The sequence below is a fragment of the Oryctolagus cuniculus genome, chromosome 1, assembly GCF_051225735.1.
Source record: "Oryctolagus cuniculus isolate XC-2025 breed Fujian yellow rabbit chromosome 1, ASM5122573v1, whole genome shotgun sequence".
Lineage (NCBI taxonomy): Eukaryota > Metazoa > Chordata > Mammalia > Lagomorpha > Leporidae > Oryctolagus > Oryctolagus cuniculus.
In genome coordinates this window covers 165,619,196-165,631,666 of record NC_142867.1, presented here as the reverse complement: position 1 = coordinate 165,631,666, position 12,471 = coordinate 165,619,196, and the positions used below count along the sequence as shown (strand labels likewise).

The 12,471-nt window shown below is 35.6% G+C and overlaps 1 protein-coding gene across 7 annotated transcripts in view; it reads left to right on the top strand.

Moving 5' to 3' along the window:
• RFX3 (regulatory factor X3) overlaps positions 1-12,471 on the top strand; it is a 337,813-nt gene that overhangs the window by 212,253 nt on the left and 113,089 nt on the right. The gene's annotated exons all lie outside the window — the stretch shown is intronic.

Sequence of the window (12,471 nt, the reverse complement as noted above, 5' to 3'; positions counted from 1 at the left end):
ATGGGGCAAGACTGTGTTCGGCAGTTTCAGTGTTGGGAGGAATGCAGATTATAGTATGTGAAGTTAGCAGGCAGAATGTTACACACATGTTGCATTCCCAGTTAAGTAAATTGGAAGGTTTCAATTACAAAGGTGATTTTTACTCATTGAGCTGAGTATAATAGATGTTCTTCAATGATAGTAATACTTTAAACTTCTGCTGAAAGAATTTATTTTTATATTATGCTCACTTTGTAAAACTAAAAACCAAGCAGCAAAATATAATTTTGGGTTTTTCATTTCTTTATATAGTGTTAATTATGCTAGCTCATTATCAGAGAAGTTACATTATAGAAGTCAGCATTTCACAAACCTTAGATATTTAAGTTTGGCCATATTTGCATGCTGCCTGTACAGTTCTTATTTAACTTATTTTTCAAATGGACTAATTTTAAGATAGGAAACCACATATATTTTTTTCTGATATACATAGGAATCAATACTTAAATTGAAAAATAAAAAATATTTATTTCTGTACCATGTATGAAGTCCTGTTGCATTCTACTAGAGATATACTTTAGGTAGCACTAATATAGATGAAAATACATTTAGATAGACTGTTAGCATAGTTATAAGCAAATAATATCTTTTTTTAAGATTTCTTTTTATTTGAAAGGCTGAGTTAGAGAGGCAGAGGCAGAGAGAGAGGTCTTCCATCCACTGATTCACTCCCCAAATGGCCACAACAGGTAGAGCTGGGCCTATCCGAAGCCAGAAGCTTCTTCCAGGTCTCGTACGTGGGTGCAGAGGCCCAAGCACTTGGGCCATCTTCTACTGCTTTCCCTGGTCCTAGCAGAGAGCTGAATCAGAAGTGGAGAATTAACACCCATATGGGATGCCAGCACTGCAGGAGACAGCTTTACCTACTATGCCATAGCACCAGCCCCAAGCAAATACTATTTTAGAGACACTTGTATAATTGAGTTTTTAGCTTTAAAAGTTTAATAAGTATATTTATTCTAACATAATAAACTCAAATATGTTGGAATTAGGTCATAGAAATAATCATAGAAAGCTGTATAGAGTTTGATATCATCAAACTCTGTAACCTAAACCTCCCTTTTTTCACTTCAACTTAGCATATAAGAAAACACGATCATTTAGAACTGCATAGCACAAGTAGCACAGGAATTGACTACTTGATGCTTCATATTAAAGGGACCTGAGGATTTGAATAAAGTTGATGCACTCCTTTTCCACCATCTTGCCATGTAGTTTATTCTTGGAATGTAATATAGATAGGAATCAATTTGTCAGAAAAGACTAATATGAGAGTTTATATTTCTCATTTTTTGGAATTTCTTCAAGATACTATATACACTTGGTAAGTAGTTTGTATATACTTTGTGTTTTTATAGTGATCACATGTGTTCATGCCTTCATCATTTAGTGCCTTTCCCCTAATATTAGAACATTTTATTTGTAATTCACCATTGTTGTTGTTGGTTGCTTTTTTATTTTTTATTTTCATTTTATTTATTTCTTTCACTAACATCAAAATAAATGACTAGCAGTTCTGAATGGAGTGTTTCTTTTTTGTGTTTTTGAATCATTTTTTGTGTATTTGTCTTTTTTGTAAGACTAGCAAATACAGTATTTCTAGGCCTTTTAGCCACACCAGTATGTTTATGTGGATTCAAAGCCCAAAGCAATTGCCACTCATAAATTAGAGCTTCTCTGCACCTCAGTTCCCCTATCAATAACATAAAAGCTTTGTTAAGACCAAATGATGTCCTCATTTCCTCCTAGCTTACAAAGCATAACAGTTACAGAGGGATTATAAAATATCCTAGATGTAGAAATGATTTTATCTTTACCACAGAAGGAAAAGAGGGAGGGGGAAAAAAAGTGTTAGTACTTTATAGCTCCCCCAATAATGGCCACCTAGAAAGACATTTTCACCGAAATGGAAAGTGCCCAGCACTTCCCAAGGCCTTAGGAAAATTGAAGAACACAGAGTGCTTCTCTCCCTCTCTCACACCACCCACGCTCTGGTGCTGACGCATGACCCTTCTGACCCCAGCCCTGTCCTCCCTCAGCTTGCCCAGGCACTCCTGCTCCTCTTCCCTCGGACTTCCAGCTGCCTGTTCAACAGCCTCCTCCACTGGGTTTGGGATGACCAAGTGTCCTTGTTTTGTCACTGAATTAACTAAGTTATGTATTCAAGCTCATATCAGTGCAGTTGCAAACAGGAACAGAATAAACTGCATAGTGTGATTAAAAGCAGTTTTGGTAAAGGACATTGTCATATAGAGGATGAAAGGTGACATTGCCCCTCAAGTTACCTGCCACACAGATTTGATGTGTGATTTTTATTATGTTAGTTGGTAAATTAAACATACAAAATACCTGAATTATAACAACTGGGAATAGTTGAAACCTTTTAAATAAACACTGATATATAAAACTGTACATATTAATTTTTACTTAAAACATTCATATATGTTATTCTGCTAGGGCAAAAATTCATAGTTTTTTTTTCTTTTTCTTTCTTTTTTGCTTTGTTTTTCTACAAGAAAATCTTTTTTTTAATAAAAGAATATACAATAAAAGGATAAGTTTTTACCTGGAAAAATCACAAGGTGCCTTTATCAAAGCCCAGATGATATCTGTGCTAGTGTTTATTGTATTATCTTGCATTTATTTGTCATAACATACATTTAATTTAGATTTCCTCCCTTAGTCATGTGAAGATCTTCATCTGCTTGCATCACAGTGAGGTAGTGATGTTCAGTTTATAATTTCACTTCTGTTACTATAGTAAATTTTACAAAGGCTAATTTCCATGAAACCTTATTTAAAATTTTCTGCTATCTTCCTCTTGCCACATGTTAGAGAATTGGCAGATTTTTGATTGTTTTAATTCCTAGAAGTTACAATTTTTAGTAGGTGTCATGTCATTAAAGAGAATTTGCCTGATTTCATGTGTCATTCTGGTTTGTTATAAAACTTTACTAAAGAATGGATATGTACACAATCTTTGACAACTTCTGGATCAAGTCTCAAACCATTTCTTTCTAAACAGAGACTTACTTGTCTTTATTGTTCAACTTGTAACCTGTATGGTATTGGTTGGTGCAACTGCCTGTATAGGAATAGCCATACTGTGACCAGAATTCCTTATTGGGAAATGCAGTTGGCCCTCTATATCTGTCGTCTCCTTATACAAATACTCAACCAACCTGAGATCAAAAATATTTAAAAAAAGAAATTGCATCTGTAGTACTGAACATGTATAGACTTTTTTTTCTCATCATAATTCCCTAAGCAAAACAGTATAACTATTTATATAGGATTTACATTGCTTTGGGTGTATTATAAATAATCTAGAGATGATTTAAAATTCATGGAAGTGCATAGTTTATGTGCAGATACTGTGCCATTTATAAAAAGGACTTGAGCATTGGTGGATTTCTATCTGTGGGGCTCCTAGAACCAATCCCCATAGATACCAAGGGATGGCTAGTGAGTTGGGCCATTCCTTAAGAGCCTCTAAGTAATAATCAGTTAATTAAATTTATAGGAATTAGTTAAGTTTGAGTATTCCAGATTGCACAAATTGAACATTTTTACTCAGTACATGGGCACAAAAGTTTCCTGCTGTGGTTCTCAGAATAATTGCCTTGGTTCTTTCTTATATTTGACCTGTATATTCACAGAAATACTTCAATATTAACTGGAATAATTTTCTAATACAAAGAAAAGTTTACTGCAACTGAACAGATAAGTTCTTCCAAATATACTATGGAAACAAAGTTAGTGATTTGAAATTGAAGCCACTAAGGAATAAATTAAATGACTAATACATGAAGTATATTTTTCCTAGTCTTATATTGAATATAAAATCTAGAACTATCTTTCCTATAGTAGAAGGATCTGGATCATCAGCCAAATTTTTAAAGATTTATTTTATTTATTAAAAAGGCAGAGTTACAGGGAGGAGAGACAGAGACAGACACAGAGAGAGAGAGAGAATGAATTAGTCTTCCATCCACTGGTTCACTCCCCAAATGGCTACAATAGCTGGGGCTGGGCCAGGCTGAAGCCAGGAGCCAGGAGCTTCATCCAGGTCTTCCATGTGGGTGCAGGAACCCAAACATTTGGGCCATCTTCCTCTGCTTTTCCAGGTGCATTAGTAGAGAGCTGATTGGAAGGTGGAGCAACTAGGACGATGCAAACCAGTGCCCATATGGGATGCTGGCACTGCAGGTAGAAGCTTAACCCATTACCCCACAGGGCCAGACCCCCCGCCCCCATCAACAGAATTTTTATTTGGGCATATGACTTCTTTTAGTTTTATAATTTAAAAAATGGCATAAAGTTTTAATATTTCATTTTGGCTTCATGCATTGTAAACTCTTTCATTTTTCAAGGCTCATAGAAAATATCACCATTTTTCAGAAGATTATGATGGCAACAAATTAAATTATAAAGATTCACTTATTTATTTAATTTGAAAGGCAGAGTTACAGATAGAAAGGGGTATAGAGACAGATCTTCCATCAACTGGTTCATTCCCCAGAAGGCTGCAATGGCTTTGGCTGGGTTCCAAAGCCGGGGGCTTGCAAATCCATCTGCATCTTCCAATGAGTGGCAGAGGCCCAACTATTAGGGCCATTTTCTGCTGCTTTCCTAGGCCCATTAGCAGGGAGACAGATGGGAAGTGGAGCGGCCGGGACTTCAACCGGCACTTGTGGAATGCCTGCATTGCAGGTGGTGGCCCAACCCACTGTGTGACAACTCAAGCCCCACAAATTAAATTTCATATGGTGAATATATTTTGAGGAAACTACAAATATTCACATTTGACCAAAATCCTAATTACCCTTTAATTTCCAATATTCTTTTATTTGGTGAATAGAATCCATGTGCTTGTAAATTATGTATGCTATCTGCATGTATACACATGCATTGTGTTTTTGCTTTCATAAATATAGATACACACATTAAAAAGACATTTCCTGGGGCTGGCACTGTGGTGCAGCAGGTTGACTCCCTGGCCTGAAGTGCCAGCATCCTATATGGGCGCCAGTTCGAGACCTGGCTGCTCCACTTCTGATCCAGCTCTCTGCTGTTGCCTGGGAAAGCAGTAGAAGACGGCACAAGTCTTTGGGCCCCAGCACTCATGTGGGGGACCCGGAAGAAGCTCCTGGCTCCTGGCTCCTGGCTTCAGATCGGCACAGCTCCAGCCATTGTGGCCATCTGGGGAGTGAATCAGCAGATGGAAGACCTCCCTCTCCTCTCTCTGTTTAACTCTGATTTTCAAATAAATAAAGAAATCTTAAAAAAAAAGACATTTCCTGCTGATGACATTAAATACGAATTTTCAGAATGATTATGTAATTTTTTTTTATTTGACAAAGTTAGATAATGAGAGAGATAGACAGAGAGAAAGGTCTTCCTTTTTCCGTTGGTTCACCCCCCAAATGGCTGCTATGGCCGGAACTGCACCGATCTGAAGCCAGGAGCCAGGTGCTTCTTCCTGGTCTCCCATGCGGGTGCAGGGCCCAAGCACTTGGGCTATCCTCCACTTCCTTCCTGGGCCACAGCAGAGAGCTGGACTGGAAGAGGAGCAACCGGGACTAGAACCCGGCACCCATATGGGATGCCGGCGCCACAGGCGGAGGATTAACCAAGTGAGCCATGGTGCCGGCCCCCTATATAATATTTTATTGGACCGTCATTGAATTTGAGTTCAGCTAAGTTGCAATTCAAAAGTGTTTTAGATTTTGTTAATACTGGAGATCTACTTACTATAAATATTTCAGTAGCACATGCACATTGAGGGGAAAGAGTAGGCTGCAGTCATACTCAAGACTCATTTTATACATTCTTTCAAATGATCTTACTGTGGCACTTCAGTGTTTTCCTCTGTGTCTTTATTCACTTGAAATTCAGATATACTTTTCTTGATTATTTTTATGCATAATCATTTATGGAATTTTGGAATTTTGGAACTCAAGCATCATTTGCATTTGAAAATCAAAATTTGTGAATGTAGTTAGTAATTTTTTATGCTCATCGTAATATAGTCTCTCTTATATGAGAATATACCGTAATTAGCAAATACCTTTAAGAAGCTTTATTGACTCAATTCTATGTACAATTATATTTGTACTCTTAAAATTAGTTGGTTATTTGTGTACTTGTTTTTCTTCTTGATAACTAAATAGGATTACATTAATCATTTATAAGACTGAATGAAAGCTAATTTAAACATCTTTATATATGTATAGTTAGTAATTATATGTGTAAAGATGCAAGGAAATATGTTAAAATTAATATTGTTCATATCTCTACCTCTTGATTAAAATGTTTTAATTTCTTTTAATTATTTGGGAGAAAATCTGAATGCTAACATATAAGTTTGACTTACTGTATAATTTGTGGAAAGCTAAGAATTATAGATGCTTTTATTTCTTTACTTTTGGGTTTTCATGCTCATGAGTTTGGTGAAAGTAAATGCTTTTACCAAGATAATGAATATGTTTAGCTCTTGAGAAAATAATTTTGTCTTTTTATTCTGTTGCTAGGATGATGCTTCTGCCTGTTTGTTTTATTCTAATATTTCTGTTCACTCATTTTGAACAGTCATATATTCTTAAGTTATGAGTCCTAAAGATATAAGTGCATAAGATATAAGATATTGCATATGTTCCCTACTTCTCTTTCTTTGTGTGTTTTCAATTTTTCTTAACTATTATTCGAGAAATAATCAATTAATATAGAAGCAGAATATATATATGTATATTCTATATGTTTCTCTCCCACTTTTCCCCCAAAATTATAACGAAAATGCTACATCTTGTTTTTGTCATTCCTATGTTCTTCTGATTTCGCATTTTCCTATCTCTGCATTAAGAACTTGCTTACATTTATGAGAAATCAGTATAGTAGAAGTAGCTGAATTGCCCATTTATCTTTTATAAAATAATTTTATCAATATAGAGAGAACAGATTCATGTATTTAATAGACAAAGTTCTAAGAAGATAACCATACTTCCCTCTCTCTTCCTACCCTGTCTTTGCTTCCTTTTTTTCCTTTGATTTTCACAATGAAGCAATTTCAATTTACTTTATAATCACAGGCTTAATGTACCACTAACCAGAATGCTCAACAACTATAAAGTAGAAGGACTACATCCATAGAATATAGACAAGGGTTAGAACTAATCAAGTTTAAGATATCTGTTTCATTCTGATACTTTTTTTTTGTATTCTGTAATAGCTACCATATATCAGAGGAAACATATAACATTTGTCTTTTGGGGCCTGACTGATTTCACTAACCATAATGATCTCTAGTTGCATTCATTTTGTTGCAAAAGACAACATTTCATTCTTTTTTATGGCTGAGTAGTATTCCATATTGTAAAAATATCCTATTTTCTCCATCTGGTCATCCATCAGTTGGTGGACATCTGGATTGATTCCATATCTTAGCTATTGTGAATTGAGCTGCATTAAATATGGGGATACAAATAAATCTTTCATATGCTTATTTCATTTCTTTTGGGAAAATTCCCAGGAATGGTATAGCTGGCTCATATGGTACATCTGCTTTCAGATTTCTAAGAAAAATCCATACAGTCTTGTATAATGGTTGTACTAGTTTACATTTCCAGCAACAGTGTATTAAGACAGCTTTTTCTCTCTATCCTTGCCAGCATTTATTATTGTTTGATTTTTTGGATGGTAGCCATTCTAACTGGGGTGAGATGAACCCTCATTGTGGTTTTCATTTGCATTTCCCTGATGGCTAGTAATCATGAGCATTTTTTCATGTGTCTGTCGTCTGTATTTCATCCTTTGAAAAATGCCTGTTCATGCCCTTTGTCCATTTTTTAACTGGACTGTTTTGGTGTTACTGAGTTTCTTTCTTTTAATAAAGATTTATTTATTTATTTGAAACTGAGAGTTACACGAAGAGAGGAGAGGCAGAGAAAGAGAGAGAGAGAGAGAGAGAGAGAGGTCTTCCATCTGATGGTTCACTCCCCAGTTGGCCGCAATGGCTGGAGCTGTGCTGATCCGAAGCCAGGAGCCAGGAGCCTCTTTTGGGTCTCCCATGTAGGTGCAGGAGCCTAAGGACTTGTGCCATCTTCTACTGCTTTTCCAGGCCACAGCGGAGAGCCAGATCGGAAGTGGAGCAGCTGGGTCTTGAACAGGCACCCACATTGGATGCCGGTGCGTCAGGCCAGGGCGTTAACCTGCTGCACCATGGTGCCAGCCCTGTTACTGAGTTTCTTTAGTTCATTATAGATCCTGGATATTAACACTTTATCAGGTGTTTAGTTTGCAACTCTTTTCTCCTATTCTCTCAGTTGCCTCTTCACTTTGTTGCATGTTTTTCCTCTGCAGAAACTTCTTAGCTCAGTGTAAATCCATTTGTCTACTTTGCTTTTATTGCCTGTGTTACTTGGGTCTTATCCAAGAAGTCTTTGCCTATGTTGATGTCTTGCAGTGTTTCCCCAATGGTTTCCTTTAGTAATTTGATGGTATCAGATCTTATGTTTAGATCCTTGATCCATCTATTTCGAGTTGATTTTTGTATAAGGTGTAGAGTTGGGTTCTTTTTTTTGTACTCTGCACAAGGAGATCTGACACCATTTGTTGAAAAGACTGTCCTTTCTCCAGGGATTGATTTTAGCTTGTTTGTCAAAGATCAGTTGGTTGTGATGCATGAATTTATTTCTGGGGTTTCTGTTCTGTTTCATTGGTCTTCATGTCTATTTTTGTGCCAGTACCAGACTTTTAATTATAACAGCCTTGTGATTTGTCTTGAAATCTGAAACTACTATGTCTACGACTTTGTTTTTGTTATTTAAAGTCACTCTAGCTATCCATGGTCTCTTGTGTTTCCATGTGAATTTTAGCATCATTTTTTCTAGATCTGAGAATAATATCCTTGGTATTTTGATTGAGATCACATTGAATCTGTAAATCATTTTGGGTTATATAAACATTTTGATGACAGTAATTCTTCTGATCCATGAACATGGAAGATATTTCCATGTTTTTATTTGTGTCTCCTATTTCTTTCTTTAATGTTTTGTAATTCTCATTGCAGAGATCTTTTACATACTTGGTTACATTTATTTCAAGATATTCAGTTTTTTGTAGATATTATAAATGATACTGATCTTACAAATTCTTTCTCAGTGATGGCATTGTCTGTATATACAAAGGCTGTTGATTTTTGTATGTTCATTTTTATAATCTTCTTTGACAAATTTTCTGATGAGTTCCAATAGTCTCTTAGTGGGGTTTTTGGTTCCTCTATATTTAGGATCATGTCATTGGTGAACAGGGATAATTTGACTTCTCCCTTTCCAATTTGTATCCCTTTGATTTCTTTTTCTTGCCTAGTGGCTCTGGCTAATATGTCTAGAAATATATTGAATAGCAATGGTGAAAGTTGTTATCCTTGTCTGATTCCTGATTTTTCCCCATTCCATATGATGCTAGCTGTGTTTTGTCATATATTGCTTTGATTGTGTTAAGATATGTTCTTTCTATACTCATTTTTGCTTCAGTTTTTTTTTCCTGAAAGGATATTATATTTTATCAAATCCTTCTTAGATCTGTTGAGATAATCATGTGGTTTTTATTTTTCCATTTGTTAGTGTGGTATATCATGTTTATTGATTTGCTTATGTTGAACCACCCCTGCATCACTAGGGTAAATCCCACTTGATCCAGCTGGGTGATCTTTCTGATGTGTTGTTGGATTCTGTTAGCTAGGTGCCTGGTAAGGATTTCTGTTTCTATATTTTTTAGGGAAATTGATATATAGTTCTCATTCTTTGCTTATTTTTTATGGTTTTGGCATTAAGGTGATGCTGGCCTCATAGAAGGAGTTTGAAGTATACCTTCTCTTTTAATTGTTTTGAATAGTTTAAGAATAATTTTAATTAATTCTTTAAATTTTGTTAAAATTCAGCAGTGAAACCATCTGATCCTGGGCATTGCTTTGTTCGTAGTCTATTTTTAACTCAATCTCCATCTTGGTTATTGGCAGGTAGTGAGGCTTCCTATGTCTTCATGCCTAATTTTTTTTTAATTTTTTTTAACTTTTATTTGATGAATATAAATTTCCAAAGTACAGAATATGGATTACAATGGCTTCCCCCCCATAACGTTCCTCCAACCCGCAACCCTCTCCTTATCCACTCCCTCTCCCCTTCCATTCACATAAGATTCACTTTCGATTCTCTTTATATACAGAAGATCAGTTTAGCATACATTAAGTAAAGATTTCAACAGTTTGCTCCCACACAGAAACATAAAGTGAAAAATACTGTTTGAGTACTAGTTATAGCATTAAATCTCAATGTACAGCACACTAAGGACAAAGATCCTACATGAGGAGTAAGTGCACAGTGACTCCTGTTGTTGACTTAACAAATTGACACTCTTGTTTATGGCATCAGTAATCACCCTAGGCTCTTGTCATGAGCTGCCAAGGCTATGGAAGCCCCCTGAGTTCACTGACTCTGATAATTTTTAGACAAGGCCATGGTCAAAGTGGAAGTTCTCTCCTCCCTTCAGAGAAAGGTACCTCCTTCTTTGATGACCCATTCTTTCCACTGGGATCTCACTCACAGAGATCTTTCATTTAGGTTTTTTTTTTTTTTTTCCCCCAGAGTGTCTTGGCTTTCCATGCCTGAATTTTGATACATTTTATGTGTCCAGAAATGTATCCATTTATTCTGGATTTTTCTAATTTGTTGGCATAAGGCTGTTTGTAACAATTCTTAATGATTCTTCTATTTCAGTGACATCAGTTGTAACAAGCCTTTTTCAATACTAATTTTATTAATTTTGATCTTCTCCCTTTTTTGTTTTGCTTAGTTGGGCCAATGATTTATCAAGTTTTCATTATTTTTTCCAAAAATTAGCTCTTTATTTCACTGATATTTTATAATTTTTCATATAAATTTTGTTTATTTTCTAATTTTTGTTTTCTTTCCTCCTACTAGTTTGGGTTTGGTTTGTTCTTGATTTTCCAAGTCCTTGAGATTCATTGCTAGATCATTTATTTTATATATTTCCAGTTACTTCATGTAGGCAGTAATTGCTATAAACTTTCCCTCTGAACCCTGTTTTTGCTCTATCCTGTAAGTTTGATGTTATATTGTCATTTTAACTTGTTTCAAGCAATTTTTAAATTTTGTTTATGATTTCTTCTATTACCTAGTGTTCGTTTGGAACATATTCTCAGTCTCCATGTGTTTGCATATTTTCTAGAGTTTCTTATGTTGTTATAATTTCCAGTTTCATTCCATTGTGGTAAGAAAATATACATGATATGATTTCAATTTTTTTGAATTTGTTGTTTTATGGCTTAGCATATGATAAGTTCTAGAGAATGTTCCATGTACTGATGAAAGAATCTGTGTTCTCTGACTGTGGGATGAAATGTTCTTTAGATATCAATTGGATCCATTTGATAAGTAGTGTAGATTAGCTCTGTTGTTTCTTTGTTAATTTTATGCCTGGTTGATGTGTCCATTGATGAAAGTGGAGTGTTGAAGTCTCCCATTTTGATTGTATTGGAGCATGTGTCTCCCTTTAGATCCATTAATAATTGTTTTAAATAACTGGGTTCTTTATCATTGGGTGCATATACATTTACTATATTCACACCTTGCTGTTGAGTTTATCCTATAATCAGTACATAATGAAACTCTTTTTTTTTAAGATTGTATTTATTTATTTGAGAGGTAGAGTTACATACAGAAAGAGGGAGAGACAGAAAGGTCTTCCATCCACTGGTTCATTCCCCAAATAGCTGTAACAGCTGGAGCTTAGCAGACCTGAAGCCAGGAGCCAGGAGATTCTTCTGAGTCTCCATACAGGTGCAGAGGCCCAAGACTTGGGCTATCTTCTGCTACTTTCCCAGGCCATAACAGAGTAACAAATCAGAAGAGGAGCAGCCAGGACATGAACTGGTGCACATATGGGGTTCTGACACCACAGGTGGAGGCTTAGCCTACTGCACCACAGCACCAGCCTCTGAACTTCTTTGTTTTAATAACTTTTGTCTTTAAGTCTATTTTGCTACTATAAGATAGTATGGTAGCTTGCTTTTGATTTCCATTTGCATGGAATATTTTTTTCATCCTTTTACTTTCAGTCTGTGTGTATCTTTGCTGGTTAGGTGTTTCTTATAGGCAGCATATAGATGAGACTTGTTTTTTAATCAATTCATTCAGTCTGTATATTTTAATTGGAGAGTTTTATCCATTTACATTCACAGTTATGATTAATAAGTGCTGACTTGCTCTTGCAACTTTTCTGTTTTTTGCTTTGTATCTCCTTTGTGCTATTATTAGGAGGTTTTTTGCCTTCATAGTTTTTACAATGTTGTTTATCTTTCTCTGTTGCTGTGTATAGTACATGCTTAAGTATCATTTGTGAGGCTGCCTGGGT